At 34.7% G+C, this 26,002-nt stretch overlaps 1 long non-coding RNA gene across 6 annotated transcripts in view; it reads left to right on the top strand.

Moving 5' to 3' along the window:
- Nucleotides 1-26,002, top strand: part of LOC110344792 (uncharacterized) — a 630,580-nt gene that overhangs the window by 35,942 nt on the left and 568,636 nt on the right. Inside the window, exon 3 of one of the 6 annotated variants that reach the window (XR_002387598.2) lies at nucleotides 12,343-13,260. The exons of the other annotated variants lie outside the window; for them this stretch is intronic. This is a non-coding gene — a long non-coding RNA (uncharacterized LOC110344792). Of the gene's footprint in view, nucleotides 1-12,342; nucleotides 13,261-26,002 lie in introns of those variants that run through there. 6 annotated transcript variants of the gene reach the window in all.

The following is a 26,002-nucleotide window of genomic DNA, read 5'->3' as shown; positions in this document are numbered from 1 at the left end:
TACATTAACTGTTTTCAAGACAGTTGTATGATATCTGAGAGTAAAAGTTATAGAGAATTGCTCACTATTGTATATTGGTCATGCAGCATCCATGCGAGATGTGTATTTAAACTGAAACAATTTAAGACAAGAGGAAAACATAGTAAATCAGTATTGAGTTTCATAGATTAAGTTGTATCTCCCTGTGAATGATATGAAGCTCTATAAGCCCTAGTGCCTGTGAATGTGCCTTCTTCATTTGGAATTAGTGTCTTTGAAGAAGTAGTCCAGTTAAGATCAGGTCATACCAGATTAAGGTCAAGTATAAATCCTGTGGCTAGAGTATAAAAAGAATCCATGACTGAAGAAGCACAGAGAACACTACATGAAATAAAAGCAGAGATTGGATTCCAGCTGCCCAAACCAAGGAATGCCAGGGGTTATCAGCAATACTAGGAATTTAAAGAAGCAAAAATGTTTCTTCCTCTGAGGTTTTAAAAAAAGCATAGGCATAACTTAACCTCAGACTTCTAACCTCCAGAATTTGTGGTAACTTTGCAGAAAATTTTTATGGCTGCCCTGCAAAATGAAAAACAACTGTTAATCTTAAAGGGCATTTTACCTTTTTTCTTCATATAACCAACTTCATTACAGGTTACATAAGTTTGAAAAATGGCTGTGTTTAACGAGTTTACAGAATTGAAAATTGAAGAACATTATGATCCAGTTGGAGCTAGTTCTGAAATATTCCTCTTAAACTGAATTGACAAGGCTAATTCTCCTCTCCAGGAGGGAGAGAATTAGAGCCCAGGTTTGCTTCTGTCCCTCTGCACTTGGATTCCACGGAGTAAGTTTGCTGCTGAAACTTTTGAATCTGATTAGTTTGAAAGAAATTTAAAAGAGAGTCTAAGCAATGGGCTTAGTCTTAGGTTAAGAGTTGAATTTGATACCTACCCGATAGTCTCGACTCAGAATTCTGATGTAATTCCTGTTCCAATAAAGAATCGCTAAGGTACTGCATGACACTGAATCACAAATATGAGTATCAATTGCCCCAATCTTAGTTTCTAAAATGGAAAAGAAAGCTGAGTGTGTTCGGATACTCCTGTAACCCCAATACTCTCGGAAGCTGACAGAGGAGGCTAACAAGTTTGAGCCAAGCCTAGGCAATTTAGGAAAAGACTATCAAATTAAAAAATGAAAAGGACTGAGGATGTAGCTCATTGTGAAGGCACTGGGTTCAATCCCCAGTCCCACGATAAAATAAGAGGCAAAAGAAATGATAAAAATCTGATATCACCTCTCTTTAGAAATAGTTTAGAAATCTCAAATATGAATTGTCTATTCTTAGTTATCTTTTGTGTTTCCAAGGAGTATGTTTCTGATACTCTGGCTATATAGTAAATCTAAGTGCCATATATCTTTTAAGTATATTCGTGAACATTTAGAGTCCTTTGCATTGTAATTATCCCATCCTCTGTGGAAGTAACACATATTCTTTGTTTTATTACAGTAAGCTTGAAGGGTGACCTGCTAAACATTTATTAGTGGGAAAACTTGTTTCCTAATTGAATCATATTAACTGAAAATATGCATTAGCCATGAGGGTCAGGTGAATAAAGACTAATGTTCTTTATTACTAATAAAAGGAAAGATGCAAGTCCATTCTGTAGTCTCTTTATCCCTTCCTACTCAGTGATGAGAGAAGTTGGTATTTGTTAAGACTATAAAACTGCTTAGAATTTAGATTTCTGGTTTCCTCTTGACAGATCAGCTTGCAATTCCTCAAGGGCAAGAATGCTATTTTATATTCTGCCCGTAACCGTGGGGGTTCTGATTCACAGGTTATCTCCTTACAGGAAAGTCCTTTGTTATACTAAGTAATTAGACCCCTGTCCTTTTTTCTCCATTCCTTCATTTAACCAGTAATATCATGAGTTCATTATCATCATCTCCCAGGTTGTTCCTTCAGTTTAGTTTGAACACTTACTGAAACCCTCCTTGGGTTGTATAAATGTTGCCTTGAATGGAGTGATTGCACTGATTTCATAATGAGGACACCTAGTTTTGTACTTCATAGTCTTCATTGTTCTTCTGCTTGCTCACTAATCGCAAGAGCTCTAGCTCTTGATCTAATCTGAAATTTTAAAGGTGAAATCTTATCACTTGTGAATATGTCAGTGCATTGAATGATAATGTTTCACCTCACAGAGTCAGGATATATAACTAATATTTTATATTTGACATTTTAAAGTTAATTCAGAGGGTAACATAAAAAGTGTTGATCTGGGAAACTAAAACAGTACACTCAGCCTCAGAGTTACACAGCCAAACCTCTAACATGGAAAACAAGGCTGGGAAAGGCATAGTTTTCAGAATTGGCATTATATCATGCCATAAGTTCTTTCAAATATTTCTAAACAAAATGATCAAGGGGAAAATTATCTTGAATTTGTAAAATATTAATAAGCAAACTTAGAATAAGAGGGATGGTGCTGTTTTTTATCATAGAAAGTTTCTGGCCATTTATAGACTGAAATTTGATAATGGCATTCATAAGAAAGCAGCAGATTGATTTTCATACTTTAATTTCCATTAATCCATTAAATTTCAGAACTATTAAGAATAAAGGAGAAATTATGAGTATATGCACACACATAAACACATATAATACACATTTCAGCACTTTTCCCAAAGATATATTTTAATTCATTTTTGCTTATTGCCATTTATTAGCACGTTTACAGTACATAATATTACTTTATGTGGAGTTGGCACAGGGACTTATACATCTTAATTCCTCTTTCCATTCTCTAGCCCCCCTTGCTCCTCTCTCCATCTTTTGATTACCTTCCAATTTGAGGAAGATGTAGCTCTCTAATTCCTATTAGCTAACATTATTTTGTTCTTTATAATTTGGGCTTCTCATATAAGGGAAACCATGAGATATTTAATTTTTCATTTCTGATTTATTTTACTTACTATAATGGTGTCATTTTATTACAAATGACTCAAGTTTATCTTTCTTTATGGCATAGTAATACTCCATTGTGTGTAATAACATATGTCTTTATCCATTCATCTGTCAGTTGACGTATAGATTGCTTCTAAGATTAAATTATTATGAATTGTGCTGATATAAAAATGGGTATGTATGTATCACTGTAATATGATGTCTTTAACTCTTTGGGGAAGATACCTAGTAGAGGAATAGCTGGGTCAAATGGAATTTCTTGTTTTAGTTTTTGGAGAAACTTCATACTGACTTCCATAATAGTTGTATGAGTTTCACCAACAATATAAAAGGGAACCTTTTCCCTCACAGCTTTACCAGAATTCATTTTTGATTTCTTTATGATGGCCGTTCTTTCTGGGGTAAGACAGAATCTCAGTGTTGGTTTTTATTTCCATTTCTCTAATACCCAATGATGTTGAACATTACTTTGTGTATTTACTGGTCACTTGTACTTCTAATTCTGTGAAGTACCTATTCATTTTACTTGGTTTTTTTTTTTTTTAAATTAGGTCTTTTATTTTGGGAGGGCATTTTTTAGTTCTTTATATATTTTAGGCATTAGTACACTACCTGAAGAATAGCTGGCAAAGACTTTTTCCATTCTGTGGGTTTTCTTTTCACTCTATTGGTTGTTTCTTTTGCTGTGCAAAATTTTTTTAATTTGATATGATTCCCTTTGCTTAGTCTCAGTTCTCTTTCATTTGCTTTGAGTTTCTGTTCAGAAAGTCCTTGCCTGTGCCTATGACTTCAAAAATTTTATCTTTTATCTTCTAGCACATTAAGTGCTTCTGTTTTAACATTTGGTTCTTAGATTCATCTTTATTTTAATTTAGTACATAGTGAGATAAATGGGTCTAAATTCATTTTTTTTTGCATGTGGAGAACCAGTTTTATGAAAACCATTTACTAACGAATCTTTCCACCAGTGTATGTTTTTAGTCCAAGATCAAATAGTTGAATGTGCTTAGGATTTTTTCTGCACCCTCTATTCTCTTCCATTGAGCCCCATGTCTGTTTTTGTGCCAATACCGTCCTCTTTTCATTACTGTGGCTTTGTAATATGACTTAAATTCTAGGATTGTGACATGTCCTGCTTTGCTCTTATGGTCCAGGATACATTTTAATCAACTCTATTTGATGCTCATGTTTGGAGTGTTTTATCCACTTAATATGCTAGGCATGAGTTTTATGTAACACACTATTATGTTTAACCATGTACAGTGAGCTCAGAGGAATAAAACCTGTAACTGGGTAAAGCTTAGACTGGTATTTTTTGGGGAGGATAAATCCCCTATGGGCAGGCAAGAGTATCATTAATATATGGTACATATTCTTAGAAAATAATAGTAGAATTTCTCTATGTTGAACACTGCTATAGTCATGATTCCTGAGGGAATCACTTAGGATTTATGCTCAAATTAGAGTTTTGTAAAACGTCATGGTGCTCCTCCAAAGACATTCAACAGAAATGTAAACGTATGTCCACAAAAGCCTTGTTTGATGACATTCATTGCAATTTTAGAAATTAGACCTGTAACCTGGAAACAACTTTCTGTCCATTGTTTAATGAGAAAGGGATAAACTACTTATGGTATATTTATACAGCAGAATAGTATGTGGTGATACAAAGGAAAAAACCTATATAGGTATGTTCTCTTTGCATTACTATGACAAAATGATGGACAAAAATACTGTTTAAGGAACAAAAGTTTATTTAGGCTCACAATTTTAGGTCTTAGTTCATAGTTTCCAAGCCTTGGTTCTTTAGATCTATGGTATCACAGCCCATTGTGGTAGGAGTACATGGTGGAAGAGGTCTGCATGATTCATGGTGGCCAAGAAGCACAGAGATAAAAGATTTTAGAATCCCAATATCCCACTCAAGAGCAATTTTCTTTCAGTAGGTCTCAGCTCCTAAAGGTTCTACCATTTCCCAAATAGTGGCTAGAGACCAAGACTTCATCAGATGAACTTTTTGGAGATGTATAAAACCCATGCTTTAGAGAAGGGAAAGCATAAAATATGAGAAAAGAAGGAAAAAATGGAAACAAAGGTTTTTGCAAATAGGGAGAAGTGGAGGGGTGGAAGGGAGGGAAAAGGAATAGGGAAAAAAACAAGAACAAAGTTATATCATGTTCAGGTACAAATTCCCAATGCTGAATGTGATCATAATGTATACCAAAAATGTACCAATAAACTTAATGAATAAAAGAAATATTTAAAGAGGGTAGGTTGGGGGAAAGAATTTCAACTTAATAACATGTTTATCTATGCATCCTGTTCTATGTACTTTGAGAACAAAGCAAATCTGTGGTTTTAGAAATAAAAACATGGTTGTTTTGTGTGAGGGAAGGGGCTTAGCTGTGTAGGTGCATGAGAGATTTTTCTGAATAATGGGAAATGATATATGTTGATAGTAATGAAAAAAATTTTGAGTGTATGTATTTGTTTGAACTGGCTGAATTGCATTCTTAACATCAATGCATTCATTCTGTAAATTATACATCAGTAAAAAGAGAAAATAATGGCTTATTGATGTTACATTCTCATAATAATTTGTATTCCTCCACTTGTTAATTTTTCAAAGCACAGTATGGTACACTAAATCACTGTATCCAATAATTAAGGAATTTAATGATAAGAATATGGGAAGACGGTGGACCAGGAAGTACCTGAAATCTATCTCCCCACCTAGAAAATTACATTGGCAAAATTTCTCTCATACAACTTTTTTGGATCTGTGGAGCTCATTGAAGGCATGTACCTATTTATTGCTTAGACAAACTACTAGACAACAAACTGAGATAAACTTTATTCAATTTTACCTCTCAGCATGGTAAAAGCTAAGCATAACCACCCCAGTACCTTGCATACAGCTTGCTGGAGCCAGGGTGAACAACAGGGAGCCGCTCTTCTACAGACCTGAGAGCTGTGCTCTTATCACTGATCACTACTTCTCTTCAGACACCTGTAGACATACAGGCAGTAACCACTATTGTTGCAACACCTCCATTGTTGCTTGCTACTCCCCCACTGACTGAAATGATTTTCAGAGAATTTAAAAGGTCAGGAACTTTTTTATCCATTATTTTTGTTCTCTTCCCCATTTTGGGAGGTACTTATTGAAGATTAGGATATTCAAATGCAATGGCATATGTGGGGAAATTAGAAACACACTGTGCATGTGTAGGAGATACCACAGCTCAGAAAGTACCTGAGAAGATCTTAGTTTTACACCTAAAACTGATCTTCAGTACAGATACAGTGAAAACAATAAGAAGAAATAAATAAAACTAAAGGACAGGAAACTTAGGGAGGTGAAAGGAAAGAATCTAGTTTCTGGAGTTACCACATTATTAGAAACCAATACTCAATTTACGCTAAAAATGTCATGAGAAATATATCACAAGACATAAAAAGATATGGAAATGTTTGGGACATTGAAAGACAAATGAATGAAAAAAACAAAACAATAACAGCAAAAAAAACTTCTTCCTGAAGAAAACTTTATGGGTCTACCAGACAATGACTTGAAAACTAGTTTCTTAATGTTGCTTGAAGAACTAAAGTAAAACACGAAGAAGAGCAAGTAAATAGTGTATGAATAAACTATTAGAACTATTAATGGAGCTATTAACAAAGAGATAAAAAAAACCTAAAAAGAAATATAGCAATTCTGGAGCTGAAAAGTATGTTACCTAAAATGAAAAACTTTACTAAGGTAATTTTATAGATTTGGGCAGGCAGAAGGAAAAACTCAGGATAATGGAAATTAGCAAGTCAGAGGCGCAGGAAGGAGAAGTTTAAACAAAAATAAACAGAGTCTAAGGGACCAGTAGATGCTACCACATGATCAATGTACACATTATAGAATCTCCAGTAGGTGAAAACAAAGGGATAGAGAGACCATATGAAGAAATATTGACTGTAATTTCCCTTATTTGATGAAAAATATGGATATAAACATCCAAGAAGCTAAATGTTCCAAGAAGAATGAACTTAATTTACATGATAATCAAACTGGGGAATACAACACAAAGAGAGATTTTTTAAAACATTAATAAGAGAGCAGCTTCTGACCTATCAAGGATTCTCAGTAATATTACCAATAGAGTTCTCATCACTTACAAAAAAGAAAGATTGTCGATAAATATCCCATGTCCCATAACAAAAGACTCATTAAAAGTGAGAAATACATTGTGACATTCCTGGATAAACAAGTGCTGGGAGACATTTTTGCCTCTCTCCTGCCCTACAAGAAATGCTAAAAGTAGTTCTGAAGCTTGAAAGGAAAGAAACAAAGTTTAACTGAAAGCTGTAGGAAAAACATAATGATTTCAGTAACAAAATAGATACACAATTATAAAAGTGTTATTGTAGCAATGGTTTGTAACGCCACTGTTTTCTACATGATTTAAGAAACTAAAATATTTTTTAAAATATCACACTAAAACTAAATATTACTATGCTTTTTGATTGATAACTCCATGTCTGATATCTATATAATTTTAGAGACCAGTGCTTTAAAAAAAAATCTTAGTTTATAATTTTAGACACAATTCTAAGGGTTTTATTATATCGACTGAAAGGGCCGGGGACAGGTATTAAAGGACAAGAGTTTTTAATATGTTGTTTAAGCTAAGCTCATATAAATTCAAATGAGGGTGTTATAACTTTCAGATGTTGAGAAAAATCTCCATGGTAATCATAATGACAGTAGCTAAAGAATATATACAAAAGCAAATGAGAGAAAATTTAAATATTTCACTACAAAGAACATCACCCATATACAAAAGAAGACAGTAATACAGGAAACGAGGAACAAAAAAAGAAAAAAAAAAAAAGGTAGCAAAATAACAGGAGTGGCTCCTTCCTTTTCAGCAATTATTTTGTATTCAAATGGATTAAATTTTCTAATATAAAAACAGATTCTGATAGAATTGGTTTCAAAAACTGATCTAACTATATGCTATTTATGAGAACCTTCAGATCCATGTAAAAAAATAGGGTAAAAGTTGAAATGATGGAAAGTACTATTGTACTCAAATAGTAACCAAAAGCAATCAGGAGTGGCTATACTGATACCATAAAAAATCGATTTTAAATCAAAAAGTTTATGAGACAAAGTATATCATATATAGATATTGTATATAATATTTTAATGCACCGACAACATAAAACAATTGTAAAAATTCCCACATCTAGTAAGAGTTCATCAAAATAAATGAAGCAAATGATGAATGACAAAATAAATGACAAATAATGAATGAAATAGAGTTCTGTTGTTAACAGTAGGAGACTTTACTGCCCTACTGTCCATATTGTGAAAAGCGACGACAGAAAATAAGGAATCAGAGGACTTGAAGAATATGATAGACCATTTGATCTGACACACTCTGAAGAAAATACGTATAGTAGAACATTATCTCAATCTGATGAAAGTTCTTTATGAATATCCTAATATCAAAATCATATTAAATAGGGAAAAGCATAAAATTTTCCCTTTAAATTCAGGAACAAAGTGGAATATCCACTGTTACCACTCTTATTCAATATAGTACTCACAATATTTGCCAGAGAAATCAAACCAGAGAAAAAAATAAAAGGAATATGTATAGAAGATAAAGAAGAATTCAATGAAAAACAAAAATCAAAATGCATCGAGTATATAAATATTGAAACAAGCAATTAGTTGGTTGGAAGATAAAAATAGATAAAACCTCTGAAGAAAGAGACATAGGCAAGGACTTCCTGATCAGAATGCCAGTTGCACAAGAAATATCATGAATCCGGAATTGGGATTATATCAACTTGGAAAGCTTTTTCAAAGCTAAAGAAATAGCCAATAGAGGTAAGAGACACCTTACACAATGGAAAAAAATTTTACTAGGTATTCCTCAGAAGACCTGTAAGTACAATATATAAAGAACTCAAAAAATTTAGAACCCCCAAAATGCTCAATCAAAAAATGGGCAACTAGAATAAACACTTCTCAGAAGAAGTACAAATGGTTAATAAAAATATGAAAAATATTCAAAATCTCTGGCCATTAGAGAAATGCCAATTAAAAATCACAGATTCCATCTGACTCCAGAAAGAATTAGCTATCATCAAGGAATTACATAATAAATTGTGGCAACCCTGCAGGGAGAAAGGGGAAATCGGTATGGAGACTCCTCAAAAAACTAAAAATATAAATTACTCAATCTACCTATTTCCCTTCTAAATATCTCCCTAAAAGTATTAAAGACATAAAGACGTTATTCTGATACATGATACAATGATACATCTATACCCATGTTTATAGCAGCTCAACTCATGATAATTGAATTTTGGAGCTAGTTATATGTCCATCAACAGTTGAATGTATACAGTACACAATGGAGTACTGTGATACAGAATTTTTGCTTCTGAACATATATTCAGAAGAATTAAAAGCAAAGTCTTGGGTTATTTTCCCCAAATGTGCTAATATTATTATAAATCATAAATAAAACATGAAAGCAACACACATGCTACTAATAGATAATTGATTAAACCACAAGTATTGTATGCCTTTGGTGGAATATTTTTCAGTCTCAAAAGGAGGGAAATTCTGACAGTTGCTACAATATGAATGAACATTGAAGACATTATGCTATATGAAATAAATCACGAAAAGATAGTTCCTGTATGATTTCACTTGAATGAGGCACTTATAATAGTCCAAGACTTCCAAACAGAAAATTAAAAGCTCTGGCCTGTGGGCAGCAAGGATTAGGGAGTTATTGCTTAATACCTATAAAGTTCATTTTTGTGGGATGAGAGGAATTCTTTAGAACAATGGTGGTGATTGTGCATTGGTACAAATGTGCTTGAAGCCAGTGAACTAAACACTCAAAAACAGTTATACCAGTAAATATTATCTTATAAGTATTTTACCACAATAAAAATAGAAAAAGAAGTTATTATTATATGTTTATTTTAACATGGAAGCCTTTGAAGAGCCAGGGAAATTATTTATATTATATCAGAACTGGAGCTTAAATTAGCATTCCTAGAACTTTGACTTTCACTTTATTCTACACTGAGTCTGACAAAATGAATATCCCCAATAAATATAAGCAAAAGATGTGAAATGAAATTAGTTCTTCTGATTCAAGCCACACCTCTTTTTAGTTAAAACCTTGAGAACAAATGTAGCAGAATCAAAAAAGTTTAATTTATATTCTGTTCAATGTGTGTACATTAATTTAATGACTGAAAAGGTTTTGTTGAGTAAAAGTATGCAAAAATCCCTGAGCTAAGCCACTGAATGATTCCAGCAACAAAGTTCAGTGGATTAGTGGTGACTTCCAATTTATTTCCTGCCTTTTGGGTAGAATAATATTCTTTTTGATTACTTGAATCAACATACCAAATAATGCATTCTTTATCCTTTTCTTTTTTGAGAAGTTGTTTTCTAGGAAATTAAAATCTAAATGGAGACTTTTCTATAAGTTTGGAAAATATGTACAGAAATTCTCCAAGGTATCCTCAAATAAAATTCTTAAACATATATTCTGATACATTGCTGAGAAATCTCATAAATATCTGTTCTTAAAACATAAAAAATATAAAACCTTCACACAGTAGTGAGGATATATAAAGGCAATATTTTGTTTGCATAAAAGGTTAACTTTTAAAATGCTGAGCAGAGATCCCCAAGAAGTATGATACAATTATCATCCCAGTTTCTCATATAAGAATATTAGGTCTTTAAAAAGTTGGCATTCACTGAAAGTTAAGCAGATGACAATCTGGAAGACCAGAATTTAAACTTAAGCAGTTTGATCATAGAGCCTCTCACTGAAGTATTATTTTATGTTATCCCCTGGGAAGAAATTTTATCCATGAATAGGAAAGTAGGAGGTATTTCCTAAGGGAGTCCCCTCTGCCATTCCCTTCGTTAAAAGAAGGGTAAGTCACTATTACCATAGTTCATTCTGACTGCTGAAACATACAAGCCCTGATATTTTTCTGGTCCAGAGTAGTTTTGGTCTGTGTCTGTAGAAGGAGACACAAACTCAAGTATTAAGAGGAATGAAGCTGAGGCGGCACATGTATGAAGAGAAGATGCTGTGCAGATATACTTATGTTGGCCCCCTCCAAGTTAAATGACTAACCAAATGACTGGAGTGGAAGAACTCACAGCTCACATAATAGTAATTAAGTCTAGAGATAATGTCAGATTCTGAATTGATTTTCTCTGTTTTCTTGTTTCCCCAAAATTTTCCTGGCTCTGTTCTCCATTCTATAGGGTTTTGTCTTCGATATGGTGACAAGGTAACTACAAAAGTTCAGGCCTCGTAGTTGTGACTAATAGTATCCAGAAGAAAAGGATGGCTTTTATAATATTGCCTTCATATATCCTCACTACTGTGCAAAGTTTTTATATTTTTTTATGTTTTAAGAACAGATATTTATGAGATTTCTCAGAAAATGTGGAAAGAGGGCCCTTTTCCAGAAGCCCTAGAATGTCTTTGGAGGAACACATTTCTGGCACAAAGGAAAATTCAGAAACCAAGAAAGTCGCTTTTTCTAGAGTCAAAAAGGCCATCTGAAGCCAAGTATCTGAACATACCTAGTTCTCTTAGGAAGAGGGAAGCAATAAACTCTGGTCACTGGTGTCTTCTGTACCCCTGTTCAGGTTCATCCAATTATTATACTTAGGGATTTTGAGGTCAGACCTTTCAGTTTTCTTTTCCAAGAAAAAGTAAAAATTTTATGGGAATCAGTTCTTTGTTTAAAAGTAATTGTACAGCCAAAGAAAATGGATGTTCAGATCAAGTGTAGCCTAAAGGCCACAGCAGCATCTACTCTGGGTTGTTGTCTAAAATTGGGTGGGATTAAACTCAGAATTATTGAGAACCACAAAATCATGATGGAACCTGAAGGGTGATATGCTTGATCCATGTGATTGCCTCATAATGAATTCTAAGCCAGAGCAAAAATGGAGTTGAGATCAGTACCTGGGGAAACACCCAGAAAGACCAGAAGAAATGATGAAACTTGGGATAAAGCAGACAGTATCACTCTATAGCTTTGTTTTCCTCAGAAACCTTTTAAAGAGTCTGTTCTTCCTTAGAAAAGCATCACACTGAACTTAACATACAATCCATAAAAGTTCTGCAGAGACTGAAGTCAATTCTCATGCCTTAGTCATTTTCCTAAATCCAGCTTAACAATCCACTGTTTCAACGACCCATATGATTACACTATTCTGACTACCTTCCTTCTGTCATTTATTGAGCTCTTACTAGATCTCAAGCACTGCCCTAAAATTAACTTGTAAATCTTGTGAGAAGATTATTTTTCTCGTTTTACAGATGACAGCACATAAGTGTAGAAAAGTCACATGAGTTGCCTAAGGTCAGAGGCTTAGAAAGAAGTAGGGCCAGGACTGAGTTCCAGAATTCCTGGACTGCAAGTCATCATACTGCACTGGAAAGATATTCGACCTTCAATGTCCAGTCTTCCCAACCTCCAGCAAGCAGGAAATGAACAGGATCTCATCAAAGTGTTTGAAATGAACAAACGTCACCACAACCAAGATGTCCACTTTCTGGGAAGGAACAAAACCTGCATATTCCTAAGGCTTGATTAGTTTCATTGTTGTATTTCAACTGAGAAACGCATCCCATGCATACATATCTGGCTTGTATGGTTCTTATTTTTTTCTCCATATTTATCTTTGCTCCTCTGTTCCAGGGTTATGGGTTAAAACTATCTGTTCACATTGGTATGAGTTGAGGGTCCAGGACTCCCAAAAACTCAGTTGTCATTTCTATATTTCAAATAACCCTGCATCATGTCCAGAAATTTTAGACAACTTCCTATGTGGTTCTTTCTCCTTCCTTTCAATTAAGCTCTAATAGGAAAATCTTTAATTTTTTTCAGGTGTCAAAAATTAAGAACATCGTCTACGTTTCAGGGGATTTAGAGTTCAGGATGAAATGTAGGGAAAATATCCTGTGGTGGTTTTGTTTCCTACTGATTTTCACTTATGTCCTTTATTTAAAGTGTGTGAACATCTGCTTTCTTTTCTTACTTGCTGTATGTGGCATGTATATGCGAGGAAAAATCCCAACTCAAATTTTAAGGAGATCTTCCTCAGCTCTAGCCTTTCCTAAACCACTTCAGCACTCAGAATAGTTATTTCCCTTTGTATATTCTGAACACCCCTTTGTAGCGTGGTTGGATTGGTTATATTTGAAAATACTGCTTATTAAAAATTAAAATATTGATTATGTGATGTCATTCTTACCATACACTGTTTTTTTAATCTACTCCAAAAATGTTTTGTATTCTTTGTATTTGTTTTGTATTCCAAATTCTGTTTTGTATTCAGAGTTTTTGGGGATAAAGTAGTACACTGGATGCTATGAATCCTTTTTGATGTGGAAAAGAAAAGACCACCCTGCAAAAAAAGCCATCTAAAATTTCATGATGCAAGCAAACTTAAGCACCTCAGCCTGGCCTCAGCATTGTGACTCTTGATGACTTAGAATTTCCTTCACAACCAAATACAAATAAGTCTGTGTCTTTAAAAAAATAAAGCCCATCTTCTACATAAGACAGTTTCTAGTTTATCAAAAAGCTGCACTAGTGTTTAATAAAGCATGCTGCATTCAACTCAGGCACAGGAAACCACAATTTCTAAAAATATGTTAGGAATACAAGAAAAACATCAATTCTCAGTATGTTATTCAGATTCCCTATGAATTAGAAAATATTTATAAATTTTCTATGAAGTCTAAATTAATGAAATAAATGATAATCTTTTTCTTGAGTGAATGTGTGAGGCCTGGCTGCTGCAATTAGTGCCAATCTTAGTGTTTGACCAATTTTAACATCTTTTATGAGTTAGTAAAAAAATGAGTTAATTTTTCCCTCTACAAAAACTAATTTATTTGTGGGAAGGGCAAGGATCTTCCTGTAGCATAAATATTATGAAATCATCAGAGATACATCCCAGCTTGTGGCCTCTTCAGCAGATGGTCAGGGTCTCACCTCCCATCACTTTGGTTGTGCTACCCCTTGGGCCATCTTGCTCAGACTTGCAGAAGGAAGGTCTCAAAAGAATTGCAGAGGTTGGAGCTCTCCTAGAGAGGTGACAAAGGAATGTCTGTTCCTGAAATAATGATTCTAAGTGATTTATGGATTTGGTTACACATATGGTTTTTGCAGATCTGGAAGGCTCTCCCACTAGTTCTGAAAAAGTCCAAGTATGTTGTTCAGTTGCTGCTCCAGTTGCAGGCGAAGAGAAGATGAAATCAGTCATTAGGTGGACTCTAGTCCACAGAGAAAGAAAAGTCTCCTTTACAAAGAGGGCAGGGGGTCAAGGAGTTAAGTTTTCCAGGGAAGAGGGGAAGATAGAACAATATATTCCTGCTTTTATCTTTAGGGGAGAGAATATTTCTTTAATATCTCTTCAGGCTGAGAAACAGCTGAGAAACACTTCTTTGATTGAAGAGTATTATTTGTTAGGGATTTTCTGTATCTCTTTATCTCTCTCTCTCTGAAGCATTTTAAAGTGGCCCTTATATACTCCAGGGAAAAGCACAGGATGACCAGTCACAACTTATCCATCAATTAGCTCTGTGAGTTGACCTAAGTTATTACTAGGAATATTAGTTTCCCCTCAATAGCGTAAGATAGGAATAATAACATTGATGTCTCAGTATTGTTGCTATACCACAGTTCCTATCACAGAAACAGAAGTTCAGCAAACAGTGAGTCTCTTTCTTTCCTTGAAAAACTTTTACTTCTTCAATGCCTTATAATTCCTCCTGTCTCTGGCCCTATGTAGAGGTGCGAGTTACACCTACAGGTTTAGCTCTCTTTAGACTCCAGGATTTTGCCCAAACTTTAGCAGACATAATGAGCCACAAGCCAGAGTTTATCACTACCAAAGTAACAGGGTTACTGACTTCCCCTTCTGATCAGTAGCCTGGTTTCGTTTTCCTCTTTGTGATGATAGCACTGCCTACTACCTCACCTGTCTTCTCCCTCCATTTCTATCTTTGTCTTCATTCTTTGCTCTGGGATTTATATTTTACCCAAGTAGTTGAGAAGACTTTTATGAGATTGCAGTACCCCTCGATCTAAAGTAAAACACCTGAATGCTTATTTATCTGTTTCGCATATCCCTCATTATCGATGCCAGAAATCTGGCATGTCATCCTGTCTGCATCTTGCCTATTGCTGTGAATGTTCCACTCTTCTGTGGCCATTCCCCTTTGTCAACTAGCTTTAGGTCCTGTCAATCAACAATGTGATCCGCCTTGAATTTAAACATATAAGTTGTTTGAGAAAAGAGATCATCTACACTTAACAAATGTTACAAAATAATTCATAGTTGAACACATAGCTGGAGCCTGGCTTGGGAAATTTAGTGATTTAGCTAGACTCAATCTCAAATAAAATAATAGCAACCAAAAAAAAAGAGGCTGAGAATGTAGCTCAGTGTAAAAGCCCTGTATTCAGTCCCCAGGGCCACACAGCAACACAAAACACACATACATGAGCACACAATCACTCTTTAAAATAGTGTGCATCTCTACCTATCCCTCACCACGTACATCCCTTTCTGTGCAAAATCGTACCATTTCTACATGGAATTGTTTCAGATTCACTGTCCTCTTTCCATTTTATTGCTCCTTCATATATTGTTCTTTTCCTTCACACTGGAGCTATCACAAAATGGATCCTTAGGCTGTTTGCCAACAATTACTCCTCTTGATTTTCACTATGTGTATCTTTCAAAAATCCAGATATAATTATGTTATCCTTCCGACTATCTCTTGAAGAACAAAAGTTCCTGTGGATAGAACTGAAGATCACCTAAAATTTTACTTTTATCAACTTTTAAAATCTCCTGCGTTTGTCAAATTTTGTTACTCATGTTTTTTCTTAGCCGCAGCATATAGTGCCATTCTGATTTGATTTCTTGCTGCGTGTTCTGAAATGTCTTCTTCCACCATAAACTTCAGAAAAATCTGACTGCTCTATTGTAAAATCACCTACCTGAATGATTTTGTCCCAATACCAATACCAAGTAGCTTTTCCCTAGTTCTACATGGCACAGAGGGTAAAATCTAATGGTCCTTCCCGGAAAGGAAAATAAAGGATAACATTTTGCTCTGCTTGACTCAGCCCAAGCAGCCCTACCCACTTTCACTAAAGCCCCAGCCTCACCCATATACACAATGACATTTTAAACTTCTATGCTTTTCCACATGCTGAGCCACAAATGAACTTCGCTCTGGCCATCTGGCAGTTACTCCTAATTCTTTAGGTCTCAGTAGGACTTGTCTTTTCCTTGTGAAGCCATCCCTCACCCATCTGAGCAGGTGTCTGACCCCCTGTGGCCCCCACTCCATATGTCTCTATTACTGTCCTTATCTCCCTACCAATCATTTCTTTTTTTAAATGAGGTCCTTTTCCATATTAATTTGTGAACTCTTTAAGGCAAGACGCTATGTCTTTTTTGTATGTATGCTTCTCTTATCTAGCATAGCACATAATGGCCCATAATGGGCCTGGCCCATAATATGTACTTACTATATGTTGTCAAAAAAGAAAAAAAAAATGTCTTTTCTTTGAAATTGTCCTAATTTTCTCAGGTATATTTCATCAGTCCACTGTCCAAGCTTCATAGCAAACAGGTACCAAGGACTTAGACTCAGCCTTCTTGGGTTTAAATCACTGATCTCATACTTACTAATAAATAATGTTCTCAATTGCTGATTCTCAGTTTCCTGTTTCCTAAATAACTTGAAGTGATCAGATAAGTATTATAGTGATCACATCATAGAAAAACAAACAGGATAATTTCACATAGTAATCAGTAACAACTCTTAGTTTTTGCTGTAATTTTGCTATTGGTAGAGAAGAAAGTAGTGTTTATTGTCTAATTAACTTATGATTGATTTCATATACATTGTCCTGCCAGGCCATGACTACTTGAATCCTGTTACTATTTATTTTCATTATCATTCACAGAATCTAGAATACTGCCTGTTAACAATTTTAAAGGAACTGAAACACTGGCATAAAGAAATAAAGTCAACTCTACATACGTTTGAATTGCAAAGAATGCTGACTGTATACTGAATACTATTTGAACACCTAACCTAATGCAGCATACAAAACAATTTGACTCTTGTAGAAATATTTATATATTCTGTGAAGATGCATAACGTGGAGGAATGGTGAGGGAATATAAGAGGTTTATAAAGAGAAGGAACTCTTGAATTTAAGATACAGTACTTAAACCTGTACTAACCAAAAGAAAGATTTCATCATGTCCAATTATGATCATATAAACAGTCATAAGAATATGTCTGAGGTGCTGAATTATGAGAAATAGAACTTACTTGAAACTGACCTCTTGGATCAAGATGCAAAATTTATTGGTGTATAGTTTTCACTGTTATTCTGAATCAAGAGTGTCAGCATAGTATTGCCGCTTGTCTCAGAAGCACTCTTAGCCCTTTACATCTTTAGTCAGGAGACCTAGATCGTCTGCCAAAACAAGATTTCCTAGGTTTACTTCTAAATATAGCTTTAGTTTGGGTAATTTGCTATAATCAATTTTGAAGAACATTTAAACTCAATTTAATGTTTATCTTCTTTGCCAATTCTTAGAGCCTGCATATATGATGACTCTCATTCAAACTAGAAGATTATATACCTATTAAATATGTACATACAAGTAAAATCACTGTGCATCATATATGCACAATTTTAACTCTGGAAGATGTATTGCTTTCACTGATGCATTTATTCATTTGCTGAGCGTGGTTTTTTTTTTTTTTAAGAGTATGCATGTATTAAATATAACATTTAGAGTGATTCACTTTGAAAATTCCTTAATTTCCTAACAAAATAGTGCAATTATGAAAATTTCACTAATCTTATATTTTCCATTGCTGGTACATTTTATACTCAGCTTTGAGATTTTCAGTAGCTTTATGAGGGCCATATTTATTTATGAAATTTTGCACCAGTTATGTGTTTACTGATATAGGATTGTAATTATTTTATGTTTGCCAATAGTCTTATATTTAGTAAATTTGACAGAGGTAACTTTCTGCCAGAGAATAGAAACACCAGTTGTAAAGGATTTTTTCTTTTCAAAGCACCCATCTTTGGCAATGAGGTGTTGGGATGGGACTACAAAGGTGAGACTGAAGGTGTCTCATGTAGAATTTGCAAGGTTAAGACTTGCTATGAACTGGGGCCCAGAAATGGATGCTCCATGTTGAACTGGGACAATGTGGGAGTGAAGCCAGTCTGCAAAGATAAGATTTAAAAGACAGGATAAGTAATAATCCCACTTATATGTACTAGAGTTAAATTAGTACATCTAAAAAAAGGGACAAAAAGAACAATCAGTCAGAAACACATGCTGGGAGAAAAATACAAAGTATAAAATAGTCAAGTGTGAAGGCTGCAAATTAGAGGCAAGAAGACATTGGCATATACGATTGGGTGGTGGTGAGCCTATGCATTTGTTTTTTGGTTTAAGTAGTAACATTTAAATAACAAATACTGTTAAATTAGGAGGTACAGCACAAAATGCACATTTCTGGCTTCTCTTTAAATTTGGAAGGTTTTGCAGATGCCATGTGAGTAGTTGCTGAACCGAAGTAGTCGCTACTTCTTAGAATGACATGAAGTTAAGTTTGCTGAGGACAGATCCCTTTTGTACAAATTAATCTGGCAAATTCAGGGAGCTCTGGCTTGAGGGATGAATTTTGAGATATATACACAGTTACCATACCGTCACAGTCTCTACCTCTCCCTAGCTTTATATATCCAGCCACCTTGAAATACTAGCCTTGTTTGTCAGTGCTATTCTTGACCAACAGTCAGTAGTCCTAAATTGGAAAGTGACTGAAAGATGCAACCATCCTAGGAGCTGAAAATTTACAAATCAAAAGGAAGAGTTTGAGCTTTGGGATCGGAAATGCAACAAGCCACAGCAGGAACAATGAGGTTCTGTGGCACGCAGAAGAACCCTGATAAAACAGATCTTAATTTTACTATTGTGTGTTCATAGAGAACAGATGGAGAAAAATGGAACCTGCAAACCGCCTCTGGCTTGCACATATTACTTGATTTATACATCTATTTTCTTTCTAAATGTCTCAGTGAGTATATTCTACATTTCAAAAATTGGTTTCTAGCTTGTCTTCAAAAAATGGAAGATCTAGCAATTGAGCCAGGTTATCAAAATGGTGACTGAGGACAGGGCTCGTGAGAAACTGTCCCGCTTTAGTTGGGCACAGATTCTCCAATTAATACAGGGTAAGTAGGGATCATTCATTCACGGACTGTACCTATCTGAGTATTGGGGGTTTGTGTTTTCATCTCTGCAAGAAACGCCACCAGAATCCGAAGGGATCAGACTCAAAGGAATTTTTAATACTTGATTGAGATGGAGAGGTGTGGTTGGAGGTAAACAAGCAGCATTTGAGGCCCACCTTTTTAAGCACGTGGTTTATACTATTTTGTTAAAGTGTGCAGTATTTGTAACTGACAGGTAATAATGACTATGGGGCTTCATGTGATGATTTGACTCTTTTGTATTCATTAGAGAAATGAAGGTGATTACCATATGCCTCATCTTATTACTTTTAGTAGTATAGGCGATTCATCAGCCATTAAGCAGGAGTAACAACAATAATGTCATTTTAAAATAGTTTCTCTATATTTAAGCTGATGACATGGCATGAAATGAGCATTACCTCATTTGTATCTCATAGCAATGCGCAGGGCTAAATTCTCTTACTCCTCCTATCATAGACATAAGATTTCATGACAGAACAAACTCCAGAACCCAAGTACATAGCCACCATGCTTAGAGGAGTTTCCACTTTATGTAAAACACTGGAGTGAGCCACACCTAGAATCTTTTCCTTTTGGATTTTCTGGTTGTTCTTTTTGTTGAGTTAAACTTAGGTAATGTATTTTCCCCATCCTCTGTGCAGTGTATTACAGTTCTGTATGATAGTACCAACGGCCCCTAAGTTGAGCCATGGCCTTGCCTATGTGTTCCCACCTAAAACACTCCAGAGACTTCTAATTTTTCTTTATCTGGCAGAAGCCAATAGCAATGAGCTGAAATTCATTGATTGTTTCTGACACGTTGCTCTTAAACTTAAAATGATTCACCCGTGTGGTTTGTCATTAAACCACCCCCAGCTTAGGTCTTGCTGTCATTTCCTTTAACTTGGCATCACATCCCCTGTTAATATGCAGCCCATGTTTAACTAACTGCTTTTCTATGCACCTCATGCTCACCTTAACAAAACTAATAACATTGTTACTTGCACTCTGGGTTATAGGACAAATCGACTATGATCCTGTATGTGCCCTATAAGTAAATGTAATAGCACTTACTACCCACTGCCCTGCTGCTTTATGAAATGGAATGGCCCAGATGCAGAAGAATTGGAACATCATACTTGGTTTTCCAAAATTAGTGGTAATTTTCTTCTTGAGTCGTACCATTTGAAGAAGAAAAGAAACATCTTACCAAGAGCTAGTGTTAACACTATATTCTAGCTAGGAAAATGATTGAAATTTATCTCATCCCATTTTCTTTCATATTTGACACTGGAGTTGTCTCCTCCCAATCTGCTGCCCTACTGCTCTATTCAGTATGAATTTAGAGTCTGTTTGGCCCTAACTCTGCTTCCAGGTAGGCTTTAAATGAAAAAGGTGATCAATAAAGTTGCACATCCTTTACTCAGACTTTAGTTCAGCAATGGACAGTTCATTAAGGTGGCCTTACCAGGGGAAAGTACAAACATTTTAGTCAATTTGGAGGCGAAAGAAATACATTTTTCTGCATGTTGTGGTTTAAGACTCTAATTTATAAATAAAGACTATGATCTGTGCAACAAGTTCCTCCTTGCTGATGATTCTGAGAGGCCATTCTGAACAGAAAGTTGATACGTGGAGGTGTACAGCATTCAGAGTCATGTCAGTGTTTTAATTGAAACATACTTGAAAATCACATCTCTATCTTGTTACTTCCAGAGCTGATGAGTTAATAAATTCTTTTTTAAAACTTTATCAATACACCTTCTAAAAGTTAAAATAAGGATAATTAGTGTTAATAAAAATATTGAGCTTCAGTGGGAGAATTATAATCTCAAAACCAAGTACGGTACCAAAAATAGACTTATGCTCAAATATTTTGTCACTCTCTAGGTTGGTCCATTAATTCATATATAAAAGTTAATGTTTATAGAATATATTACCCTTCTTATTTCTGATCATCAAAGAAGGAGGAGCAAAGGAAAGAAACAACATCAAGACTTGCATTTTGAACCAGTAGTTCCTGAACTTTATTGCAGATAAGGTCTACTTAGCTGGTTTGCTAAAAATATGTATAAGCAGAATTAGTCCCTTATATACATGATCAGGAACCCTGGAGGAGAGGCCGGGGCATCTGTATTTCTCAAAGCATAGCAAATGATTCTGAGATGCACAAAAGTTGGACCGACTCTCTTCTAAACTTACTGGCTTTTATGCGGTTATTGAATTATTTCATTACAAAGTTGAATTACTCTTTGCTATTTGTGGTACAACGTCATGAGAAAAGAATTATACATATTTTTCTGCATTGCATTCATGTAAAGAGCTAAAATGTACATATTCAATAAATATATGTTAACATGCACATCAGATGAGGCTGTTTCAGTTTTCACAGTGTTGATCTGACAAAAAAGTTGACAAAAAATATATCTTTTTTGTGGAGTCTAGTTCATGTGAAAGAGTTTCAGAATATTTTCATAAATCAAGTTTCAGTGATTTTTGTTGGAAAATAATTTTAAATTACTCAAAACCTCTTGGCAAGGGAGGATCTGAGGAGAGTTTAGAGATTAAATCTTCCATGCAGATGGTCAGTACTTAGCTCTTGTTAAAGTGACTTTGGAATCATTTTATACAAAATTTTCTGTATTTAAATGAAAATGAAACCAGTTAACCAGTTGAAGATTTTTCTTAACAAAAGAACTTTATATTTAATGATTAAAGGACAGGCAAAAAAAATTGATTTGCTGTTCCAATAATAGAAAACTGATTACATTGCCCAGTTGTGAGCTAGCGCAGTGCTGCTTGCATTTAACATGTGTTCAAACTATTTGATAGTATATAAAACACTGGCAGGGTTTCCCCATAGACATTTATCCAATAAGTGGAAATTAGACAATTTAAATATCTTACAAATATGTATATCAGTTCATTGGTAAATCTGCCAGTTACATGGAAAAAAAGGAATGAGGATTATTATTTTAGGAATGTCTTTCTGTATAAAAAGACAAAATTGTTTGAACAAATTTTACTAAGGATATACTTTGAATAATTACTATTTGCAAATTATTACATAAGACCCTATTAAAATAATCTTTTTTAATACTTTATAGTATTTTAATTTATTTATTTATTTATTTTTTTTTGGTACCAGAGATCGAATTCAGAACCTTGCACTTGCGAGGCAGGCAGTGGAACCAGTGAGCTAAACCCCCAGCCCCAATACTTTATAGTTTTATATGAGACAGTTTGAGTATGTATACACATAGTGATATACATAAGATACTGAATATGTGTTGTGTGTGTGCACATATATACATTTGCACTCATATGTTTACATATCTATGTAAAATCACATGCACACACATGTATGTAATGATATATAAAGCAGGAGACTTGTGAATGTGCTGACATCTAACAAAATGTCTGACACCACCACAGCTCCTGTAGTAGGTACAAACCTAGAGCTAGGAATCTTTTCTCCTTCTGCAGGAATTTTGCCACTGTATCTGAAGAAGCCCTTTGCAAATACCCTCCAAGATAAATGAGTAAGACCAGAAGAGATTTGAATACTCCTACCCGTGCCAAATGAGAGACTGTGGTGATGTTCCTCTCTTGTTTATTCTGCAGTGATAAGACTTTAACTCAATCATCTCAAGCACATGAGAGGGAGAAAAATTTAGTTCCATAGGTAATTAGATTATCATAGTGTTATGTACCACTACCCCACAGAAAACAAATTTGTTTCTGTTTTCAAACTGAAATATTATAGAAGTGAAATTTGTCCTCCACAGAAATACATGTGCCTGTCTATGATATTTGTATTGGAGTTACTGCAGAAATTCAATTTCCAGTAGAATTTTGAGAGCACACTGGCCCAGACAATTGTCCGAAGTTTAAGTCTGACTTAGTCATGTTTCACCTTTAATTGCCCAAAAGTCCGAGGCTTCTGCCTTATATTTATGTTAATCTTGAATTACATTCGAGTTGAAATAGTATTTTTCTAAGGATCTTGTAATATATATTCCAAGGGGGAAAGATGGAATAGGTCATTACTCAGAGCAATTTACTCCTCGATGATGAATCAGACTTGCTGCCAAGCCATCACTCATTCTTAGCCAAGATGGGCAGCATTAGGAATACAAGTTGACAGGAAAGTCTGAAGTGACATTTGTGCCCTACCAATGCCACCATCCCCACGCAGTGCTCCTTTCTCATTTTCTTAGAGTGGTCATGGAGACTGAGCACAGAGAATAAATGACTGGAAAGAAATGAAAAAATATGTTGTCACAGTGCCATAGCCGGAACAGGATGCATAAGACAAATATGCATGCATTTGTCTTGGTGGTGCAGTGGAATGGGAGTTGACTCCAAGGACTTGGAATACCGTCACAATATTCAGATATTAAAACAAGGTGAAACTAAAATTGCTGAGAAATACACTATGAAAAAGTAGATAGTTTTGTAGAAGCGAAGACTTTTTTTCGAGCTAACCTCCAGGCTGCGTTCTACATGAAGAACAACTTTTGGATACACAATCAGCTAGAACCACTGGTTCAAATCCCAAGTGGGTTGATGCAGCACTCCTTTCCTGCCAAGTTAGATAAATTGAGTTCAGCATGGTATATGGGCCTTTTGGGAAAGACCTTAAAACCCCATCTGTTCTGTTTATTTTAAAGATCCCATTGCAGTTTTTAAAAGAGTAGGCATTTATTCTGAGGTAAATTTGGAGCACCATCTGAGAGTTCAAGGCCCGGAGCAATGACCCTCGGGACACTCATAACACAACAGTGACTGATGTTACACCACACCACCTCTGCTGTCACCACTACCACTGCCTCAGCATCCTTACAAATTCAAAACATCATCAAAAATTCGCAGATGGGAAAAGAAGTGAATAAGCTCTCTTAGACATGATAAGATGTGACCAAAAATAAAATCAAACCTAAAACTATTCTTATTTTGTTCTATTATAAAAGCTCAACTTGTTAACAAGACTTCACATAAAAGGAGAAAGGAAACTTTAAAAGACCAAGTATCACTGCTTCTTGTGTGGTTTACCTCATTCGCTCACATCCTCTGCTGAGGTAGATAGCGTTGAATACATACTTTAGCCCAAACAGAGCTTCGAGGTGCAGTGGCACTTATAGGACACAGCTAATAATGGCTATGGCTTTTCATGACATCTCTTTGGTATGCTTCAGCATGACCTTGTCAAAGTTAAAAGCTCATAAAATTCCTATTTACTTTTTATGGCATTACAGTTCTGCATAACAGTGCTTAAAACAAAAACAGAGTATAATTATATTGTCAATCAAGCAGCTAAGAAAGGCATTTTCCACCAGCCTCATACCTAGCAAACTGTAAATAATTTATAAAACCAAAAGTCATGACTAAGTGGCAGCATTTGGGGGCTAGTTAAGCACTTGTCATAGCACTGGGATTTAAGAGAGCTGGGCAAAAAACACTGTTTACTTTTATCCTGTGATTGTAAAAAAAATTGTGATTTGTACTTGTCGACTTTCCATTCGGCCTCTAATAAAAATATCAAATTGTCAATAGAAACTTGAACAGGTGTACAATGAGAGGAATAATGATGTTTTATTCATATGCATTTCCAGCACATTTAACTTCATCCAACAAACAACAAAAAATATTTTCTTCATTACCTCCAATTAATGTAAATGTCAAATGTGTTGAATATATTATCACACTGATAATTTGTTGTGTTGATTGATTTGTAGAATGTTTTGGATTAAAGTAACAATTTTTCTTACTTGACTCACAATTGCATGTTGTTATTCGTCACCTCTGGATTATGTAAATAACAAATTTGTTTCCATTAGATCTAACACTAATTCTGGTAAACAAGATTTTCAAAGTGTCAGTGATTTCTGATATTTCCAGCTCCTTCATTATTATCTGTTATTTTATGAATTGTTAACTAGAATTTGTCAGCTCAGGAAAAAAAAATACACATTTCCATGGTAATAATGACCAAATATTCTGTGCAGTATTTTACAATTTAAGAAAATAAGAGTATAAAAATCCAAATAATTAAATTTTATTTTCCACATCCTTTCTTCTTTTATGTTTGAAAGTCTATTCTCAACCTAGATCCTAATATTTGTCTCTCATAATATGCTCCATTATAACTAATATGTATAACATAAATCTTTTCTGATACTGATTCATGTTAAGTTTTTAACTCTTCTGTCCATTACTTAATCCTCTTAATATATATGTTCAGAATTTTTTAAAGTTTTCAAATCCATGTTTTAATATGTTTAACAGATCTTACTATGATAATGAAGAAACATACAATTTAGATAGCAGTATCTTTTATGTTTACAGCTAAAGAATAATGGGGAATGTAGGCAGTTTACTTCATGATTCAGGAGAAAAATGTGTGTGTGTGTGTGTGCATGTGAAGATCCTCCCATTATCTGATCATTTAAATTAACATGTCTTTGTTAAGTGAGAAATTTGAAAAAAAGCTTGAGGATTTCTGTGTGTGTGTGTGTGTGTGTGTGTATATATATATATATATATATGTATGTATGTGTGTGTGAGTATGTTGCTAAATCTTGATTTTATCACCCTGAGTCATAGTTTGTCCTCCCTCTGCCTTGGTTCTCTGTTCTGAGAAAGGGGAAA

The sequence above is a fragment of the Heterocephalus glaber genome, unplaced genomic scaffold (genome assembly GCF_053883595.1).
Source record: "Heterocephalus glaber isolate CG9 unplaced genomic scaffold, H.glaber_assembly_v1.0 deba00001606, whole genome shotgun sequence".
NCBI lineage: Eukaryota > Metazoa > Chordata > Mammalia > Rodentia > Bathyergidae > Heterocephalus > Heterocephalus glaber.
Note: the sequence above shows the minus strand (reverse complement) of the source record. Positions and strands in the feature narration are given on the sequence as shown.